Below are 23,505 nucleotides of genomic sequence, written 5' to 3'. Positions count from 1 at the left end.
TGAGAGAGGTTTTTAGGAAGCTTCTAAGGCATTACAGACCCAATCAAAAAATGTTTTGTCTACATGTCGCATCACAGAACAAGGATAAATACCCCGTACCACGATTAAACTATGTCGGTGTAGCAAACCTTACAAACATGAACCATGGTTTTACTACAGTTAAAACCAAAAAAACATGGTTACTGTAGTAAAACTATGGATACCACAAAATAAACATAGTTTTGACAACCATGTTTTTCAAAAACAATAGTTACACCACGGTTACTGTAGTAAAACCATGGTTTTGCTAATAGTAATCAATACACCTAAATAACATGGTTACTACACTTTTATCACAATAAAGTCATGGTTACCATGGATACCACAAAATAACCATACTTTTGACAACCATGTTTTTCAAAAACCATAGTTACACCATGGTTAATGTAGTAAAACCATGGTTTTGCTGATAGTAATCACCTAAATAACCTAAATAACATGGTTACTACACTTTTACCACAGTAAAACCATGGATAGTTTCGTAGGGGGAAAGCATAATTACTTTGCGGTTACCATGGTTTAACTATATCCGCCATGTTTTTATTTTATTTCATATATTTAGTAAAGCCATGGTTAAGTTTCATAAGGACAGTCAGTGAAACGATCTTGATACAGGATGCTTCAGTGTCACGCATCTTCGAATAAATAGTTAAATCACGTAATGTTAAGCTTGTACTTTGACATAATAATATAATCGTATTTCTCTGTTTTTACATAATAGTATGTCATTTCTTACTTGCATTCAAATTATCAATTCGCTTATTTCCAACCAGTTAGTCGCCAAGTGACAACGAAGCGTAACGATCTTGATACCGGATGCTTCGTTGTCACGCATCATTGAATAAATAGTTAAATCACGTAACGTTAAGCTTGTACTTTGACATCGTATTTCTCTGTTTTTACATAATAGTATATCATTTCTTACTTACCTCCAAATGATCAATTCGCTTAGTTCCAACCAGTTAGTAGCCAGGTGAACGTATATGGTTCGGCTTTCTGATTGGCCTAGAGTCTACAGTGAACGTAGACTCTGGGCCAATCAGAGAGCCGAACTGTCTACGTTCAATGTAGACTTTTGCACTTCGCTAGAGAGAACGTCCCAAATGTGGGAATCTCGACTGCATAATTTGTGGTAGTGCAGGGAACTACACTAACCTTTTCCACTGGTGGCACTTGCGCTACCAACTTTTTTAGTTACTGGCTCAAAATATGATTTGGTCGCACATATTTTTTTCAAGTTATATTAAGGCGCTCTGGATAATAATGAACAATAATGAAACTGTATTGCATACAGATATGCTTTTTATTTTACTTGCCATCTTTTGCACATGCCTTCTTGTTTTCTTAAACGTTGCAGTGTTTCCCACAGATCTGAAATTTACTTGGTGGTGGTAGCCGGTAAAAAAGGCAGTTATTACCCACTGACAAATAATGGTCTACTATACATGTGACGAAGAACTAATAATGTGTGACACACCCCAATACTTTGATTTATTGAAAATTAATGAATTTCACATTATATTTTATCAATCTAACCACCCCAAACTTTCTTTGCCATTAACAAAGCTGACACTGTTTGTCAAAGCACCACGAAAACACTTACTGTTTTTGCACTGATATAAGAAGCAATTAGACCCCTTTTATCAAACTCAATATAATACAATATGTATAGTATATTAATAGACAGTGCAGGTCTATAGATTATAAATGTGACTGATGTTATGACTGATGTTATAATGGTAATAATTTCTATTAGATAGGCACTTTTACTGCTTCTGCTCTATCTTTCTATTTCTCTCTTGCCGATTAAAAAAGCTTAATCCACTCATTATTTCAAATTTAAAAGTCTACTTGCTGTCCCGGTGACAGACTTTACATTGCTTTGCTCGTTCAGTGCAATTGGCTTGACATTAGCATTGCTCTTTGCTACAATCTCTGTCTAAACTTAATATGGATATGGTTTTAGAAAAGATATGGTTTATTAATAATAAGATTATAAAAAAAAATGTGAGAAAGAAAAATGCTGCGCGTGGTCGTAACAAGAACCATCGCCATAGAAACCGGAGGCACGCTAAAACAGCACTCGAGCTTTAGCGCAGTAGCGCTCATGGCCGTTTTCCGATCGACTCGGGTTATAAACACAACATTAATCAGACTTGGGACCCAAAGTAATTAAACTAGGACCTAACCGGACCCGACAGACCATTTAAAATATAAACCCGGAACCATACGGGTCCCGCGTCCTCAGTGAAGAAAGACCTCTGCTCAAGTTCAGAAACATGGAAGACACTGCGCTTGCGTCGCACCTAATTATTCATTGAAAACAGCTGAGCACGCGAACGCACACTGATAGGGAGAGACACGACGTGCTTTCACGCAAAATTAAGCCAACGTGTTGATGGCTCAGAGCACGTTATAAAACGTATTCTTAAAATCCACATTTCTGTTTTAATAAATGCTTATAGTAAATCATAGCATATTGTCTAAAACATTAGGTAGCACATTTGCGACCCATTAAAAATTAGGGTCGCAACGGCAGTTCAAAAGGTCGCATATGCGACCATTTTGGTCGCAGTGTAGCTCCCTGTAGTGGGGGACTGCGTTCGCGCTTTTCCCTGATTTTGTTGTTTAAATACAGATTTGATTTGTTCAAAAGCTCTTTCAGCTCATGAAGTCTGTGGTTTGAAGATTTTGTATTTAACATAGCATGTGTGTAGTAACCATTATGGCTGTTTAAAGTCAACTTAATCTACCTCTCTTTTGAGAATGTACCGCCTGAAGTGCTTTAGGGACTTAGTGGTGATGTCCTCCTCCTTCATCACCAGCCACTGCTTGGTAGAGCTGTACGCCTCTTGTGCCATTTTCCTCTCTTGGTTGGTCCCAGCTTGCGGGTCGCCTTGAAGGGTCTTGTGCAGGCTGTACCACTGCCACATCTAGAGTAACGTGAACCAATCTCAGGCGGCCCTGCCTATAAATGGCCCTGTCCACGTTGACCTCAAGGTGGCAGGAGACCGGAGGGAACAGCTACACATACAGATTGTTCACCCACCGATCATTAATGAATCATTCTTTTACATGCAGATTAATGACACTAAAATATCACATTATTAATTTATGCAAAAACGAATTGACAATTTTGATTTTGTTTTGTGCAGCATACTCACTACTTGATGTAGCCAACATCATTCTGCACCAGCCATTTGAAGCTTTGGCTATTGTACTTCCCAAAGGTCAGATGGAACTGGCCAAGATACTGCACCTCTGATGGGGTCGAGGTGATGTGCTGACATCTCTTTTTAGCTGAAGACACAAAAATTTTAATGACACAAAAAAGCACAAAAATTATATGCTGCGGTATAAACATAGGGTGAAAACACATAAACAGACCTTCCTCACGAGCCGTCTTTTTATTTTCGACTGTGATCTTTTCGAAGCACGTGTTACGAGATGCCAGTGCCTTGGCCTCCTTTGTTGCCTTAAGAAGGCATTTTTGCCTATTTTGTGACACACTTGTGTCAAAAAATTTTTATCTTGGGCAACAATGGATCCTTCTTCTCCTGTAGGAAACAGCCTGTTATAATCATCATAATGATAAATTATTCTTACCATGACAAATACAGGAGGTCATGATTTTAGGTTAGGGGTTTTACAGTGAGTGAATTTGACAGACATTTTTGTCCTCCATAAACCCCAGAGTAACACTTTTTAATTGACGCACAAGGGTTAAATACATTTCAGTTAATGTGGTCAATACTTTTTTCCTGTTTAATTTCTACTTTATTACCCACAACTTCACTTAGGCACGTTAATGTTTTGATTTCTTTATATCTGTACATCTCTTGAGGTAATACCAAAGTCCGGTGAAAATGTAAAATATAAATAAACGTTAATGATACTTATTTCCCCCACTGTACAGTATTTTACATGAGGTGATCTATATACATTTGGTCATAATGGCAATAAAAAATGTAAAAGGTAAAATTGAATAGAAATTTATCTGGACATTACCACAGATCAAGCTATTATTTTAGCCCACCCTTAATTAACCAAATTTTATTATAGTAAGAGTGTAATTACCATGTTTTTTGGTGAAATGATTACCATTTGTATGACCAGAGTTTTTCTACAAATACCACGATTAAACTATGTTGGTGTAGCAAAACCATGGTCAATTTGCGGTTACCATCGTTTAACTATATCAACCATGTTTTTTTAATTTCACATGTAGTAAAACCATGGTTAAGTTTCATAAGGACAGTCAGTGAAACCGTCATTGAAGTGTATCGGTCTTGATACCGGATTCTCACGGATCATTGAATAGTTAAGTATAGTCACGTAACGTTAAGTTTGTACCTTGGCATCATATCATATTTCTCTGTTTTTACATGGTAGTATATAATTCTTACTTACCTTCAAATTCTCAAAACTCTTATTCCAACCAGTTTGCTGTGATTGTTAATCAGCAGGTGAGAGTAGACCAGGGGTGTCCAGACTTTTTTGTGTGGTGATCTACTTTTAAAATGATAATGCCGACCAGATCTACCTGCTAAAAGCACTGTTATTTTTTTTTATAACACTTTTAATGCTTGTTAGGACTATACTGCATAAATCTCTACATTGAATTTAGGGCTGTCACCTACTCTATTATTTTTTTTAGGAGTTAAACAAAATCCTTGAGTACATGTCGAATACTCCTTAAAATAGCGGAGATGCGAATTAGTGAAACAAACTAAAAAGACAACAGTATCAGAAGCATATACAATTACAAGCTGTTTTGTAATTTTGTGTTTTCAACACTAGATGGTAGGGCTGCACGATTCCAGGAAAAATGATGATCACGATTGTTTTGCTCAAACTTTTGATCACGATTAGAAATCACGATCATTCTCTGAAGAACTTTTATTCACTTCAGTATTTTTATTACACTTAATACCCAGGTATATAATATTAGGCTATATATATTTTATATATTATAAAATATTTTAGTGTTTTGTAATATTCACAGCTCCCCTTCTCTTTTTAAAACATTTACAATCATTCAGCAAAATTCTGCATAGATTTTGCAAAAGAAATCAGCAGAAATAGCAAAAATAACTCCTTACACAGATTCAAAGCTGATACTTTTACAGCAATTAAAGCAGTTTAGGTTTGTTTTAACTGTCAAAATAATTAAATATCTTTTATTTCTTACATTTTAGAGCATTTTGTGTTTGTTAAATTAAGGTTTTTGATGATGACCAAGCGGTTAGCGGCCGACTGCAAGTTAACAACATGTTTGATCAATTGAGCCTCTCAAATTAACACTTCACTTGCCTAAAATAACATTTATATAAAATATATTTTCAGCATAGAACAATGTTTGTTTAAATGTTTATTATCAACACACACTATTTTTAAAAAGCGGAGGCAGGCTGCTCTGCTGCTCGCAGTCGCAACGGAGTGCAGAAAAATAATGAAAAGGGCTATACAAAACGAAACAAAATAAACATGAAACGAAATAAACATGCAGGTTGCCTTACCTTACACATTTGCTATAAATAAATTAAAATGTAAGGCTTTAACAGACAACATTGCTATTCGTGTATCCAACAGTTAGGCTAAATTAAGAAAGACGTCCAATCTCAAACAAGAAAAAATTACACCGCATTCTTACATGACTACAGGAAGAAGTCTTTTATAGATTATGTATTGGATGCTGTGTGCATAGATTATGCGCAGTATTTTAAGGTTTTAAACCAGTCCTTGATTTATATTTCCCCCCCCGGTGCTGCGGGCGGAGACGCTACCACCTTTGCAACAGGTGCATTGTGAATGTATGTGTGTGCGTAGACAAGACTGTAAAACCAGGGGTATATGGACAACGTATTGGAATGCCTGACCATTACACCAACTTACTGTATATGACATTGCATTGATTTAATATGGAGTTGCCCCCCCCCTCCCGCATCTATTTAAAGCTTTCACTCTTCTTGGCTTTCATCATGATTTTGGAGTACTCCTTATATAACTAAGGCCTGGTCCTGGCTTAATCTAAACCCTGTCTGGGAAACCGCCCAGTAGTGTATTAAAACTGAATACAGAACTGAATAGCTTCAAAACGCCTTGTTTTCTTATCTGGTCACCCAGACACACAGCATAGGACAATTACATTTTCAAAATGCATTTTTAAATATATCCATAATACCTAAACCCTCTGGGCTGTTTTGTGAATCGAAAGCTGAAGAAATATTAACATGATTTTTTCTTGGGGTTGGGTTATTGCATTCGATTTCATCTTGGAAATTGCCTTGTACCAAGACAATGCCGTTTGATATTTCTTTTGCAGCAAAAATTAGGCAAGACTAGCTTAGACTTAATATGAATGAGGCTGGCGAAATGCTGTAGAATGGAGTCATGGGGGAGATCCTTGTCTTTTAGTGACTTGGGGGCCATCCTCATGATGAAGATAGTGGGGGGCTAAGGGTGATTAGCTTACACCAGACTACAGTTTAGTCGCCAAATTGCCTCAATCTCAGTTTAGTTGCTATATGGTCTTGGTTTGAATCATTTTTAATAATATATCATTTACATGTAATTAATTTGAATAAGGGGAATATAGGATCTTAGGATCTGAGTTTCTCAAAAGCAACTTGTGCTTGTGTTGTCTGAGAGGTGACCAGATTTTGACTTGGTGTAGACAGCTGTGTAGTTCTTATTCCTATTCATTAATTAATTTGACTTATTTCTCATTACTTATTCATACATTACTTCTGTTACAGCTGTTTAATTTTATGCTGAATCATTGTTGTGTTCACAAGAAAGGGAATGCCCCATCTCGAGGTTGAATACAGGAAAGTTGAACAAATGCACTTTTGAAGATAGAGAGAGACCTTTACGTTAGACTAAATTAGAGAACTAGTCAAATAAATCTAAACTTTGAATGCATTAAACTTTTTTGTACGCATCGTTAGTGGGGTTTTATTTTTAACACAGTTGAAATCGTGGAGAGAAATTGACACATCGAGTACTGAGAGGTGACACCAGCCTAATAATATATTATATTATGTTATCAATAAAAATAAATAAATGCAATGTAGATCTTTTAAAGAAACATAATCAACATTAGCAATGTCTCTTTAGCCATGTTTGATTTATGCTTTTAAAGTCCACAAAACTCAGTCTATTAAATCTACTGCTGTTCACAACAGAAGTAAAATGTTCAAAACTAGTGTACACTATATTGTTCAGTCCCTTTAAAGTAGACATACAGGGTAATAGGTCATCTTTTTGTATTTTTGGGTCCTTGAATGAGCTGACTGCATACAAGTAGGCAAGTTTTGTACATTGTAGCTCTGACCGAGACTGAAGGGGTGCCAGTTTTTGTGGACATTGTAACCAGTGTTGTATTGGTGGAGATGCCTGGAATTACTGATGGCTGACATGGTGCTGGTAGATCTTTTGAAGAGATTGACATGATCTTTAAAATGGCAGCAGATGGCATTTTTGTTGACTGTAGGTTGAGAAGTCTCGTTTGACATTGGAAGACACCACAGACAGTCTTGGTGTTAATTTTTGATTACCTAGTTTACTCAGAACTGAATCCTTTACTAGTATCTAGTTTTGCACACCTTTGTGATGGTCTTCTTTTCTGCGAACTGCCATGTGACCCCAGCCAGAGAAGATTCACGAGTACATACATCAGCCTGAGCCTGTTATGCTGAGCGCTGATGTCTTAACTGATGTGTAGCACTTAGACATCTTGACACCCTGAATCACGGAAGCATCAACAAGGTCATCCCACTTTGTGCAACAGTATAATGTGTTACCCCAGTGTGTTTTTGTATAATAGGTAATAGGGTTTCAGGCACTAATTAGCTTGTTTTTTGCTCTGTTGAACCACTTAGCTTCTTGGTCATCCCCACCTGCTGAGACAGAATTTCTTAATTTGCTATTAACAAATAAGAAATGATTACATGATTGGTGTATATTTTGTCTGACCCTACAGCCATTTCACACTGAACTAATTAAGTAACTTGAACGCTTTATCTATCGCTCAAAGCAGAAATTAGGAAAAAATGTGTTGTTTGTTTTATTTAATGTGTTATAAATAAAATTTTTGTCCTAAAAATAGATGACAATCACGTATCAGAAATACCGCTAGCAGCATCTAACACCTGTGATTGGTGTTGGTAGTCTACAGTCAGAGTCTACGGTGACTGTGGACTCTCTGCCAATTAGATAGTCAAATTGATTAAATCGAACCGCCCAGGGTGTGTGGCCTCTGATTGGTAGTCTACAGTCAACGCGATCAAATGATTGGTAGTCTACGTTCAGGGTCTTCCGTGACTGAAAACTTTTGATTCAGCGTAGACTTTGAACTGATTCAGCATAGACTTTGAACGATCGACTGTCCCCAAAAGTGGAAATCTCAACTGCATTATTTCTGGTAGTGGGGGACTCTTCCCTGATTAACTTGTTTTAAAATAGATTGATATGTTCAACTAGAGTTAAACGCCACAATGGTATTTAGATTCTTTATTTATTAGATAATATATTACTCATTTCATAGTTTTGTAAGGTCAGTAATCCGCAGACATCATTTTGGGGTCAATTTGTATGCCTATAGCGGCTTTTGTGGAAAACATGCAACTTCTGTAAACTCTGCTAAGAATAAATAACAACAAAGTCATTTTAAAGTAGTTTATTTATATAACAATCAAAATAAACATGTAGATTACCTATGAAACCGAAACCTTTGTTTGTCTCAACAAGGTATTTGTTTAAGAGTTCAGTTTCAGCAACTAGTCAGACCATTAAACAAACAGAAACCGGAAGTTCCGTCCAGACCACTGATCTATGTGAATGACTGGATTGCGCATAGAACGCTTGACGTAACTGCGTGAGGTGAAGCCAGCGCAGAGTTCGAGCCGCCATCTTGGTATACCCAACCGGCAGAGAGCGTCATTGACTTCCATTCAAAATCATGATCAAAATTTACCCCCTTTACAGCGTATCAGTTACACAAGGTTAATTTTTAGGACATGTGTACGTTAATTATTTGTTAATTCTGGTGTTATTTGCAATGTTTATGTTTTAATCGGGCAGGATAATGGATTTACAAAAAAACGTTAAGGTGAGTGTGTCTGTTGCATTTGTTAATGACGCGGGTATAAATAAAGTTTTTTTTGACATTCAGCTACACGGTGACGGTCAGCGTTATTTCTCTAAATAAGTTTAGGTAACTTGTACGTTTAGATAACATAATTACAAAACTAGCAAATTATTGCATGCACATACAGTACAAAGCATGATTATTTATTTAGAATTCAGAATGAGCACGTTTATTGTCATTAATACTAAATATGCTGCGGTCTGTCTGCTGATCTGATACTGTAATGAAGATGAATGTATAATAACTGTTTAAAACGCAAAAGGTACAACTTTCAGTAAATAACTATTTACATGCTTTGGACGTTTGTGTTGTAATAATGTACAGGGTAACTTCACATATAAAAACGAAGACGAGTAAAGTGATGTTTTATCATTAAAATCTGACAACGTCCATTGATTTAATAGAACGTTTGGGTATACCAACATGGCGGCGCGGTGGCTTCACAAGTGTGACGTCATGCGCAATCCAGTCATTTATATAGATCAGTGGTCCAGACGCATAATCGCGTCACCGCACGTGCGTCCGATTAAACCGTCTATAGCAGTGGTTCTCAAACTTTTTTGGCTGAAGTACCCCTTTTTATGATTTTTTCAAGCCGAGACCCCTCATAACCAGACAGCAACATTTAGCTTTAAAATACAGTGAAATGAGAGTGAGACAGTTAATATATCTAATGCCCCCAAAGCAGGTTGATTGCTTATTAGTATTCATTGCGAAACTGGTGGTATTTTTGAGGCTCTTTTTTTAGCATCATTTTATAAGAAGCCACATTTCCTAACTGAAATTATTTTGTGCAGACTCTGCTCCTGATTCTGGATAGGTCTCAATAAATACTGTTAATGATCTTAGTACTCATCATATATTAACAAAAGGTTTAAACTTACAGCAGTAAGCAGTAACAATATAACAAAGTATAAACTGCAAGCTATAAGTTGAATATGGCAGTATTAAAGGCAGGATAGGCAGGAATTATCTTAAAAACTTTTTAGATAACAGCCTGTTATAATCATCATAAATGATAAAAAATTATTCTTACCATGCCAAATACTGGAGGTCATGATTTAGGCTAGGGAATTTAAACATGTCCACAAAGAAAGGCTTATTTTTGTCTTTTACAGTTTTGTTTTTTTCTTTAATGACAGACATTTTTTAACTGCACATATCAGTAAAGGTGTTTAATGTTCTTTGTCTTGTATCAAGTATATGCCGTGACATGTACTGATGTACTTTAGTGATATAGCGTTATAGTTTTTAAAAAAGTGTGCTTTAGTTTTGAGGTGGTAAAACAGATTAGTGGTGTTACCTCTCTTAGCTGATACTTTTGCCCGACACATTTTACAGAGAATATTTTGCTGCTGCTCGTCGGACGGCTTAAATCCAAACCAAGTCCAAATAATAAATTTTGTGCTATTGAAAATGAACATGGTTGGTTACTATTCTACGTTCAATGACATCACGAATACAAACTACTAAAAGTTGAAAATCACCTTAACTTAACCTACCTCTCCATCGAGAATGCCTGAAGCGCTTCAGGGACTTGGTGGTGATGTCCATCTCCTTCATCACCAACCACTGCTTCATAGAGCTGTACGCCTCCTGCGCCATTTTCCTCTCTTTATCAGTCCCAGCTTGTGCAGGCTGTACCACTGCCACATCTCAAGGAGCGTGAATGACCTGAAGCGGCCCTGCCCATAAATGGCCCTGTCCACGTTGACCTCGAGGTGGCAGCAGACCGGAAGGTACACATACAGATCCTTCACCCACCGATCATTAATGGATCTTTTGTCAGGATGGCGGCATTCTTTGACGTTGAGATCATTGACACTAAAATATCAAATAATATAATTAGTTGATGGAAAAACGAATTATGATCATTTTGATTCTGTTTTGTGCAACATACTCAATACTTGATGTATCACAACATCATTCTCCACCAACAATTTGAAGCTTTGGCCATTGTATTTGCCAATGGTCAGATGAAGCTGGCCGAGATACTGCACCTCTGATGGAGCTGATGTGATGTGCTGACATTTCATTTTAGCTAAAGACAGAGACATTTTAATGACAAGAACAAAAAAATATATGTTGCAGTGTAAACATAGGGTGGAAACAAATCAACTGCCCTAGTGCCTATATATATATATATATATTACAGACCTTCCTCACGATCCGTCTTTTTATCCTCGACTGTGATCTTTTTGAAGCACGTGTTACAATTTGCCAGTGCCTTCGCCTCCTTTGTTGCCATAAGAAGGCATTGTTGCCTAATTTGTGGCACACTTGTGTAAAAAAAAACCTCAAGTTGGGCAACAATGGATCCATCTTCTCTAGTAGGAAACAGCCTGTTATAATCATCATAATGATAAAAAAAATATATTCTTACTAGGGATGTCAAATTATGCATTTTCCCATATTCGATAATCATTTAAATTAACAATCAATCAATCGAATAATCGTTAACAGTAATAGTGCAATAAGCCATTACAGCAGTGGCATATAGCCAATGACATAAAAGTGTGCATAAAAACGCCAGCTTCCTCACGCGAATTAAAAGATTTTATTTTGTCTAAATAATATGCTAGTGGGATTGTAAAATGAGTCAATGTAGTTGGTGTTTTGATAAAAATCATCAATTTAATCTCGTTAATGATACTTATTTCCCCCACTGTACAGTATTTTACATGAGTTGATCTATATACAATTGGTCATAGTTTTTCTACAAATACCAAGATTAAACTGTGTTGGTGTAGCACAAACCATGGTTCATTTGCGGTTACCATGGTTTAACTATTTCAACCATGTTTTTATTTTATTTCATATGTAGTAAAACCATGGTTAAGTTTCATAAGTTCAGTCATTGAAGTGAAACGGTCTTGATACCGGATACTTAAATATCCTTTTAACTAAGGCCTAGTCCTGGCTTAATCTAAACCCTGTCTGGGAAACCGCCCAGTAGTGTATCAAAACTGAATTAAGAACTGAATAGCTTCAAAACGCCTTGCTTTCCTGTCTTGTCACCCAGATACCCAGCATAGGACATATATTTAATACAAATAAATACGTCCATAATACACAACCCCTTTGGGCTGTTTTGTGAATCGAAAGCTGAAAAAATATTAACATGATTTTTTCTTTTGGGGTTGGGTTATTGCATTCGATTTCATCTTGGAAATTGCCTTGTTCCAAGACAATGCAGTTTGATATTTCCTTTGCAGTAAAAATTAGGCAAGACTAGCTCATACGTAATTAATGAGGCTGGTGAAATGCTGTAGAATGGAGTCATGGGGCAGATCCTTGTCTTTTAGTGACTTGGGGGCCATCCTCATGATGAAGATAGTGGGGGGCTAAGGGTGATTAGCTTACACCAGACTACAGTTTAGTCGCCAAATTGCCTCAATCTCAGTTTAGTTGCTATATGGTCTTGGTTTGAATCACTTTTAATAAATGTATCATTTACATGTAATTAAATATTTGAATAAGGGGAATATAGGATCTTAGGATATGAGTTTCTCAAAAGCAACTTGTGCTTGTGTTATCTGAGAGGTGACCAGATTTTAAACTTGTGTAGACAGCTGTGTAGTTCACTTATTTTTTATATTATTTTTATTAATTAATTTCATTTTACATTATTTCTATTACTACAGTTTAATCTTATGTTGGGTCTTTGTGTTTACAAGACAGGGAATGCCCCCATTAGACTAGCTAGACTAAGCGTAAGAACTAGTCAACTGAATCTAAACTATGAATGGCCTTTAAAACGGCCATGGCAATAAAATCATATTAAAACAGTATACGATGCTAAAGGTTTAAAGAGAGAGTGCACCTAAAAGTGTTAATTGCCATTATTTACTCAACCTCATGTTACTTTATATGTTTAATCTCAATTTGATGTTCTGTATTTACCCAAATAGTTAGTTGTTAGGTTAAATGCAGATATCAGTAAAGGCATTTAATGTTCTTTGTCTTGTCATGGCATATACTTGATACATGTACACAAAAAAAATCTAAACTTTGACTGTGTCCTTAATTTGTTTATTTATAGCCTAATTTTTTATATAGGATGTCTTCTGGTTACATTTCAGATACGTTTTCACCTTAAACACAGAATGGCAACCCTAATAAGTACCCTAATAACTTTAAATTTTGCCATTATCCAATTTACCATACAAGTGTAATGCAATGTAGATTGAATAGTTTTTCCCATTTTATATTGTATTACATTTTTTTCTTGACGCTTGTAGACGCAGAAGAATAATACTTTAATTTAATGTATTGTAAATCACCTATCCGAAATGGTGTTCGCCTTGCCTATTTGAAGCCTGTGATACATTTGAGATGTACAACATGATGGGATCAGAGTTTACAGTGAATAGACTTGTGGCAAATCAGAAGGCAGTCAACCCATCAGATGTGAGGCCTGTGATTTGTAGTCTACAGTCAACACAGAGCAAATGATTTGTAGTCTACAGTCAGAGTCTATGGTGACTAGGGATGTTAACAATTAATCGATCTTCGATTAATTGTAGATAAGAATTAAATCGATAAAACTTAACGATTGTCGAAAAAGCAAGCACGTGTGTCCGGCGCCTGTGCAAAGCGCATACACAGCTGGTGAAAAAACTAACCAAGCGCGAAGAAGTTAAACTAGCCATGATCACAATGATGCTCGATGCCAAACACACACTTGGGCTTTTTGTCCTCATTCGAGACGAGGCTGGCTGCTAACGTAACAAAATTGCATCCGCAGAGGATCTGAGAGGGTCCGATGCCAAAAATCTAAACACAGTTAGGATACTGAAAGCAAAGCAAAGACCCTCTTCAGGGAAGCCTGCAAGATTAGCATAGCAGCGCTGCTAACGCTGCTTTACACAAGGAAGGCGTCCAGAAGCCGTTTTTAATAAACAGATTAAAATGAAAAACTTGAATTCTGGCAAGAAACTGTTAAATGTAAACTGTAACTGACTGTCGTTACACTCTGAACTTCCGCAACATATATCATTGATCATCATCATGACTGGCTGTTGCAGGTTTTCTAATGGAAGGTTGAAGTCTTCATAACATAAGCATCTTTGCTGAAAGTACGCCGCAGGTCTAAAGCTGAGGTAACGACGGGAAAAGTGCCCTTTCGTGTGCTGCTTGGATATAATTACAACAAGCGGTGTATCGACGACTCAGAAAGCGAGGTGAACAACTAGAAAAATAACACTTGATGATAATGAAACTTTTATTTTGTCATGGATGCATGCGACTGTGCGGAGTGCCCGTTATGAGGCTGAGTTTACTGTGGCTATTAGTCATTATATTTCGTTACGAGATTAAATTGATGATTTTTATCAAAACACCAACTACAACATTGACTCATTTTACAATCCCACTAGCATATTTTTTTAAACAAAATAAAATCTTTTAATTCGCGTGAGGAAGCTGGCGTTTTTATGCACACTTTTATGTCATTGGCTATATGCCACTGCTGTAATGGCTTATTGCACTATTACTGTTAACGATTATGCGATTGATTGATCATTAATTAAAATGATCATCGAATATGGGAAAATGCATAATTTGACATCCCTAATGGTGACTGTAGACTCTCAGCCAATTAGATGACATAGTTGTCTACATTCACTGTAGATTGGTATTGTGTCTGTGCTCTTCCTGCATGAACAGCATATTAAAGGTTTTGGTGAATGATTTTATTTAGATAAAAAATGTCAGCAGTTAGTCTGCTTAAAACTTGGTTACTACACTTTTACCACAATAAAACCAATGTTAACCAATGTTCATTTTCGTAAGGGAAGTAGAGCATGACAAACTCCATGTTTTTTTTTTGTTTTTTTTTTTTGGTGTATTGATTACTATCAGCAAAACCATGATTTTACTACACAAACTATGGTTTACTTGTGGTTTTTGAAAACCATGGTTCTTCAGGGGGTCCGCAAAATGATGTTTAATCGCAAGCTATTTTTTGCTAAAAACGTAAAACATATGTACAAAACGTTACATGTCCCCTTTAAGTTGTGCACGTGCGCGGCGGCATAGGCTTGGAGGCGCACGTTCAGTTTAGCCAGCGGACCAAAATAATATCTGAAGGAAGCAGCATTAAGCGACAGAAAAAACATCATAAAACAGGTAAATCTTATAGGCATACATGTCGAATCTTTGTGACATGTTATCTCATCTATATTTCTGAACTTTGAAGGCAGTTTACGTTGTTCGGATTTGTAATTGCTAAAGCGCTAATTCAACAGGCAAATGACACCACACCGTGTCTGCAATAAACTGTTACAAAACTATCGCTCGCATTTAAAAATGTATGAAACGCATGCATTATTATTTACCTTTTTGAACTCTGACATGTAACTTTGCATATCAAAAACACTAAGTCCTAGCATTTTAGATTACACAAAGCTCGATTGTTTACAAGGTTTTATGTAAATATTAATTACTTAGCTAATGACATGAAGCAATACAAGGCTAAATAAAAAGTCATCCAATTAACACACTGCTTTAACTATAAAAAAGTACGTATTTAAATGATTGGATGTTTTAACACATAGACGTTGTTTTATTACAAAACCTTATTAAAATACTCGGGGGCAAACCCGTTCCGTATTTTATTTAGCTCCTTGCACCATTTTTAGCATCAATGGCTATATTCATAGCGAGGGCCAGTTAATATATACACAAGTTGATATACACGAATTATGGTAACGTTAGTGACAATTTGACATCTCCAACTCACCTAACCTACATCTATTTGACTGTGTAAGTAAGCTTACGCGGACACGAAACTCGTTAATAACGTTTTGTGATTACAATAGCTTTATTGAATTACTGGGGCTCTTGCATCGTCTTTGTTTCTGACTGAAGTATACTAATCTTCGAATCCACTTTTCATTTCAATCTTTTCAGGAAGCTCTGCTGTTTTTAAACTTGGCTCTACCTTAATATGGGTTATTAAAAATAGTTTGATCACATTTGTTAAAAAAAATCAACGGTTTCTCAAAGAAGGCAAGTTGTACGGTGTCCAAGTTGCTTCCTCTCATGATCGTTTTAAGCAGAAGTAACGTTATATAACACTTTAACATCGTTTCGTTTGTTTTGAGTATTGTTTTAAATTCTATCATTTGTGTCATTTTATGGAAGCAGACACGTGCATTTATATCATTTTTGAGTCTGCCCGTTTAGATATTAAATCATGATATACACTCTACGCGCTAACAACAATAGTTTTAGATTACAATATTTGACATAACACCCCGTGTTTTTACTATACTGTCTGGTCCGTCCTTTAGCATATTTTTACATACCGTGGTTATGCAGAATGCAACTAAATATTGTGCTGCTAAATCATTTGTATGTGTAATCAACAGCGATGAAGACAAAGAACAAGATTAATGTTTTAATACCTTTATTATTCTTCATGTTGCAAGCGAGTGGCGCCCTTTGTTCAAAATATCCGGAAGTGATGTAACGTTTTGTGACGTAGGAACGGTTCCTGTGCGTCATGATGCTTTAAGCAATAAAATGACAAATAAACGTTAGCAAAAAAACTACCAGAGTTTACATTATCATATTTAGGTTTATAATATCATTTTAAACCCCATAGTGATTTTTTTAAATATGCTAAAGCACTTCTGTGATTCTATTGGTTAGCTGATGTGAGTGTTGCATCATGGGAATTGCTTCAGAAGTGAAACATTTTAAAAGCTAACTATGAGTGAACCTCCTAAAAGGAAAGTAGATAACAATATCCTAAGGTTAGATCACCACTGAATTATGTGGCGTTATGTCACGTCGGTGCTACAATATCATAATCGTTGAAACTGATGTTCCCTAAAGTGACTTCCCTTCGTAGTCGATGTACAACTCATACTTACCTGGCAGGGGAGACACCATGATCATGAAGGTGGTTCACCCAGGGCGAGGCTCAACCATTGCACACCCGGTTGTGCTGACCCTTGCGAATTCCCCAAATGTGGGAATCTCGACTGCATAATTTATGGTAGTGGGGGACTGCGTTCGCGCTCTCCCCTGATTTACTTGGTTAAAGATAGATCTGGAAACTTCAGTAGTACAAACTTGTGGGGATTAATGTTGTACATTCTTTTAAGTTAATACTGTTTAGTTCATATTTCTTACTCAAGTGTTAAAATGCACATGAAGCAACACTAAATAAACATTAATTATGATTCAAGGAAACATAAAGATATGAAGGTGTGGTTAGGTATCCTACAAACAAAGATCAGCTCTGTGATTGAGATGTCTTGCCTCTGTTTGCTGAACAGTTTTCAGATAGTAAACAATGTAAATGAGCTTTATTTACAAGTAAAAAGGAATGAGACGATCTTGAAACGCTCATTGCTTATGCTAGTGAAACATTCAGCTGTGCCTTTACCTCTCAGCTGTGACCCTGATATTTCCAGACTAAGATTTAGACTGTAGATGGTCAATATTTTAATTATTATTTTTGCATAAACGTTTAAAGAGATTTAATTGTTTTACTTGACATGCATTATAATTTGTTTTATGCTGATTTTTAGTAGGGTCTATTTTTAGCACATTGCTAAATGTGAAGAAAATCTGGCTTCTGTTGTCCTGGGCAGCCCCCTGGTGGCTTCAAGGTAGAGCTTTAAAGGTATGTCCAAAAGCTTAAGCAATCCCCGCAGGTTTCACGAGAGTCATAAGAAGTGTGGTTTAAAGGTCCTTCCTCTGAAGATACTCCTCAAAGTGATTCTACTCAAATCTGTGGCGCCACATTCACAAGGTTGTTCCCTATGCTCCAATCACTCCAGCTCATATGGTGTATTTAACTAATTCTAATTTTATCATTTTTATTATCTGTGTCGTGTCACTTTTATTCTGTGCTGTAGAAGCTTCTGTCACCAAAACAAATTCCTTGTATGTGCAAACATACCTGGCAATAAAGCTCTATCTGATTCTGGTTCTCCTCTTGAAGAGTTGGAAGTGGCGGCATCTGGTTAAGGCTTCTGTGAATTACATTGACGTGTTAGCTTAAGGTTTGTATTAACATAGCATGTGTGTAGCTGTTTTAAGTCACCTTAACCTACCTCTCTATCAAGAATGTACCGCCTGAAGCGCTTCAGGGACTTGGTGGTGATGTCCTCGACTTTCATCACCAGTCAATGCTTTTCATAGCTGTACGCCTTCTGGGCCATTTTCCTCTCTTGGTCGTTCCCTTCTTGCGGGTCGGCCTGAAGGGTCTTGTGCAGGCTGTACCACTGCCACATCTCGAGGAGTGTGAATGACCTGAAGTGGCCCTGCCCATATATGGCCCTGTCCATGTTGACCTCGAGGTGGCAGGAGACCGGAAGGGAACAGCTACACATACAGATCCTTCACCCATCAGTCGTTAATGGATCTTTTGTCAGGATGGCGGCATTCTTTTACATGGAGATCATGGAGACACTAAAATATCAAATAATTAATTTATGGAAAAACGAATTATGAAAATTTGAATTCTGTTTTGTGCAACATACTATTTAATGTAGCCAACATCATTCTCCACCAGCCATTTGATATTTCATATATAATTTTCAATAATTTTCAATATTCAAGCCAACGTAATGGGTATCGTCGAGGCATTTTTCGGTGGAGACACGCCTCATAATTATAGCTCAATGGAGCGGTATCAGACTTAAATTCTGACTAGAATTGAGTATGACAACGTCAGGCTAATGTATTTTCTTTATATCAAATTAATTTAATCTTAAAGGCGGAGTGCACAATGTTTGAAAAACGCTTTGGGAAAAAGGAGACGGTTTTTAAGTACCATACATATAAATACTAGGGCTGTCAATAGATTAAAAAAATTTATCTAGATTAATCTCATGATTTCATGAGTTAACTGCGATTAATCACAAATTAATCGCACATTTTTATCCATTCTAAATTTACCTTAATTTAACACTTTTCAGGTTTTTAATATTCTAATCATATATACATAGATAGATAGATAGATATATAGATATAGATATAGATATAAATATATATATATATATAGATATATAGATATAGATATATAGATATAGATATAGATTATATATATCTATATATATATATATATATATATATATATAGATAGATAGATAGATAGATAGATAGATAGATAGATAGATAGATAGATAGATAGATAGATAGATATAGATAGAGATGCTTTATGCAAATGTATGTTAACAATAGCCTGTTTAAATTTTTAACAGGATCATCAGCCATTGTTTTGTATACGAATTTTCCTTTAAGAAGATTTTTCTTTCTCCATTTGTGTTTGCTGCTGTATCATTTGTGACCTGTGCTGGCAAGTTGAGTCAGAATTAGCCAATTTAAAAAAAAAATAGTTGTTCATATTTTGACATTCTCTATTAAAACATAGAACAATGCATGATTTGTTGAAATATAACAAAATATGACAGAACTACACGTGTTTGAAGATGAAAGAGTCAAATTACCACAAAAATTACCACATCCATACATTATATTACCACATCAAAAAAAATAAAATCACTGGTAAAACTAATAGATTTAGCACACACAAAGCAAAAACATCATCAATGTATGTTCAACTTTTTTCCTTTTGTTTGATTGACATTGTGACAGACTGCTTAAAATCTAAGTGATCTAATATAATGTTACACATCAGATATTTTTACCCAACAGTTAACCAAACATTTACTTAAGACATAACAGATTATAGATCCTACCTGCGTGAATTCTTATAAAAACAGATATTTGTAAAACTGTAATTTTGTGTAGATGTCTATATATCCGGGTCGCGCACTTGCGCGTCTGTGTGCACGCGCTTCAGATATCAGTCAGTCAGCGTGAGGGGATCGCTTTTGAGTCTTGTCGCTCTTAATAACTCTTTAACATTAATCAGGTACCGAACTTTATCTCTCTTAATGACTATTTTAACATCAAGCAAGTCCTGCAGTCTATTTTTTAAGTCATGCATAAAAGCGAAACCAAAAGGAATTGAGACGCATTTTTGTATTAGATATTAAGCATTAGGAGGACGGTAACGTTACACCTCTCAGACGTATAAATAAAGATCATTTCAGATGTCCAACGAGCATTTAAAGCATTGGATTTGGTAGACGATTTGCTTAATGTTCTTATTTCTATGAAAACCTTTTACTCATTTAGAGAGAGTCACATTTGTCTGCGTCTCTGTTCATTCAACTATGGGCTGGACCAAGGGTCAAACAGAAATTGCGCGTTGCGTTAATCTCCGTTAATAAAATTAGTGGCGTTAAAATTAATTTGCGTTATTAACGCGTTAATTTTGACAGCCCTAATAAATACTATACATTTATTTACAGTGAACGTAGACTCTTGCCCAATGACGGTTCGCCAGCTGACCGTAGAGAGTTCGGCTCTCTGATTGGCCTAGACTAGTCTACAGTGAATGTAGACTCTGGACCAATGACGGTTCGCCAGCTCACCGTAGACATTTCGGCTCTCTGATTGGCCTAAAGTCTACGGCTACTGTAGACCCTTGGCCAATAAGAGGTAGTAGCTGTCTATGGTGGATTGCACATTACTTGGGCTCGCTTGGCCGAACGGGCGGGAACTAATACTGTGATGTAAAATGTCATTTTGTACAAAATATTTTACATATTTTTGTATAGGCTTTAGGTGAACCCTCACACATTGCTATTTCATTCAAAACAAATTATGAATGCTGACCTTTCTTGGAAGTGTTGATATTGCACGTGTATAATTTAAATATTTTTTTGTTTCAGAATCTTTAAATATGTGCAAATATATGAATCACTTTCCCTTAAACAACAATGAACAAGTTAAAGTATAAGCAATTATTAAACCACAATAAACATTTAAATATGTGCAAATATATAATTCAATTTTTCTTAAACAACAATGAACAAGTTAGATTATAAGCCATTAATAAACAGCAATAAACCTTTCATTATATTTGTATGCACAAATGTACACTTTACAAATTAGATTTATATCAAGATACCCATTTTGACCTCACAAAAAAGGAGGATTAGGGGCCACAGGCCTCGGTGCACAGATGTGCTTTTTTCAGCAAAACAATATACAAGCTGTTTGTGCTTGAACAGAACACAGCACAACAGTGTAGCTTATAAATAACACAGGGGAACACAACAACTGTAGAACATGAACAGTAATATCGAACAGCAAAATGAATGGAACAAAATATAGAACAATTTACAACCCATCCCCTTTGTCACTCAAGGACACTAAATAAGGTCCACTGCCTCTTGAAATTATTCAAATGTCTCCAAAAGTTTTTCCATCAAGTCCTTTTAAGGGGATGACTTTGTGCTGTCACAATAGTTTTTTTTGTGACCTTGTGTCGGTAGGCCACACAGCGCACAAATGTACCACCTAACTGGGGCTTCTTGGTTAGCGCCACTGTGCTGTGCCCTCTTCCTTTTGTAGACTGTTGACCTTGCCAGTGACCGATGGGTGGTCAGCAAGAGGCACAATTAGGGGTCCTGCCTTCACCTGACTGTGGGTGGGCTGGAGTCCGGCAGCAACGGTGTGTGTCAGAGTGGATAAAACAGCAATGGAAGAGTGGAGAAAAATGGTTGTGGCTGAGCTGACGGAGTGAACAAAAAGGGCGGTGGTTGTGTGGAGAGAAACGGCAGGGGCTGAGTAGAGGGTGGAGGCAAACTAAGAGCGGCTCTTTGTTTTAGTCTCCTGGTTCCTGCCAGAGACGGAGTGACCTTATACTGCACTTAAGGCCGGCTGGTGTGGGGTTGTTCATCAGGAAGCTCCAGTGCTGGGGGTTAGCTGGTGCCAAAAAGAGACTGCTGACGGCGTAGGATGGATAGGCCTCGATCTGTGACATTTCTGGCCAACAAGGCATCCTGTCTCCTGATGAATTCAGCAACGCTTTTGGTGTTAATTTTCAGTATGGGAATCCCGAGCATGCTGAGTACAGGATCCTCAACAGTCACCCTTTGCTGGACACACCGGTAGAGCCAGGTGACCTCTTGTTTCTGCAGCAATGCTTAACTCTTCGCTCCACAGTTTGGGTGAAGCCACAGCTGTTTAATGAGGCACTACATGAGGCGGTTCTTTCTGGAGTCCAGCAGGTGGGCCGTCGATTACCTTTTTGAACTTTAGTTTTTGCACAATGAAAGATTCTGCTGGATCTCCATTTGTGCGACTGAAGAGCGCATTGCCCCAGCGTGCCAAGTAGAGACTGTCAAACTGCTGAATGTTCCGGACGTGGAGTTCAAGCTTGCTCCAGGCACTGATGACCTTCTGCCTTGTAGGGTCACTGAGAGCAAGCTTTCCCTTCTCCAGCGCAATCTCAACAAGCATCTAGGCTGTTGCTGCCTCTTCCTGTCTTATACCATGCAAGGCGCACACTGTTACGTGTGCTCCCTTCAGGACATCGATCGTCCGTTGGATAGCCCCCACTGTGATCCTCCTGACATAATGACGGAGATCGTGCTTTGATGATGTATGTGTCGATCAGCTGGCCATCAGTCAGGGAGTCATAGTGGATTAAGTGTCCTGCACGTATGGCCTGCATGAGCAGTGCCATGTCGTCTTTGTTGTATGAAAAGATGGCGGCAGAGAGTGCAGACTTGAACGGGGCATATTTTGGATGGTGATCTGTTCTGACCGTTGCATTAAATCGGTGTATCCAATGAAAAAGTCTAGCCATACTAGCATGCCAGCCTCTGCCTAGTTGCTGAACAGTTGCTCCAAGGACGAGACCCCATGGACACGACAGCAGCCACGGTCCACGTACATCAGTTCAGGAGGTGCCTCTCCCGCTCTCGTGTACCTGTCCATGAGGCCTTCAGCCATAGGCCGCAGCTTCTCCAGGGACTCCTCAAACGTCAAGACAGATATGAGGATCTGCACCTCCTCATTTGTTTCTTGCAGATCTGATAGCAGATTAACATGTTTTGGTACACTGTTGACCTTTTGTGTTTTAGTGGGTTGTTGTTGTTGTTGTTGTTGTTGTTGTTGTTAATAATAATTTACCTTTTTGTTAGAGTCGTACTTAAGCACTTTACCAAACGTGGACATAATCTGAGTACGATAGTCCTCTATGTTGTCCGTCTCAGCTATAAGGAAGGCCTTCCTCATCAGTATTGGACATGGCAGCTTTGCCCTTGGTGGAGGTAGCTGAAAGGACATGCTCAAATTCCCTGAAAGCAAAGAAAATATACAGATACAGACCTCATTAGTGATGGAAAAACTCATTTTCAGAATTGGCAGTAGCATTACATCTTATGTACTCTATTACAATGAATACTTTCTGTTGTAAGGAGTGAATACTTTTC

At 37.2% G+C, this 23,505-nt stretch overlaps 1 non-coding gene across 1 annotated transcript; it reads left to right on the top strand.

Annotated features, from left to right (window-relative positions):
• Positions 1-17,062: 17,062 nt before the first annotated feature.
• LOC141354446 (U1 spliceosomal RNA) lies at positions 17,063-17,227 on the top strand. The gene has a single exon (XR_012360879.1). It is a non-coding gene; the product is annotated as a U1 spliceosomal RNA (small nuclear RNA).
• Positions 17,228-23,505: the final 6,278 nt, after the last annotated feature.

The sequence above is a fragment of the Misgurnus anguillicaudatus genome, chromosome 21, assembly GCF_027580225.2.
Source record: "Misgurnus anguillicaudatus chromosome 21, ASM2758022v2, whole genome shotgun sequence".
In the NCBI taxonomy this organism is placed as follows: Eukaryota; Metazoa; Chordata; class Actinopteri; order Cypriniformes; family Cobitidae; genus Misgurnus; species Misgurnus anguillicaudatus.
Note: the sequence above shows the minus strand (reverse complement) of the source record. Positions and strands in the feature narration are given on the sequence as shown.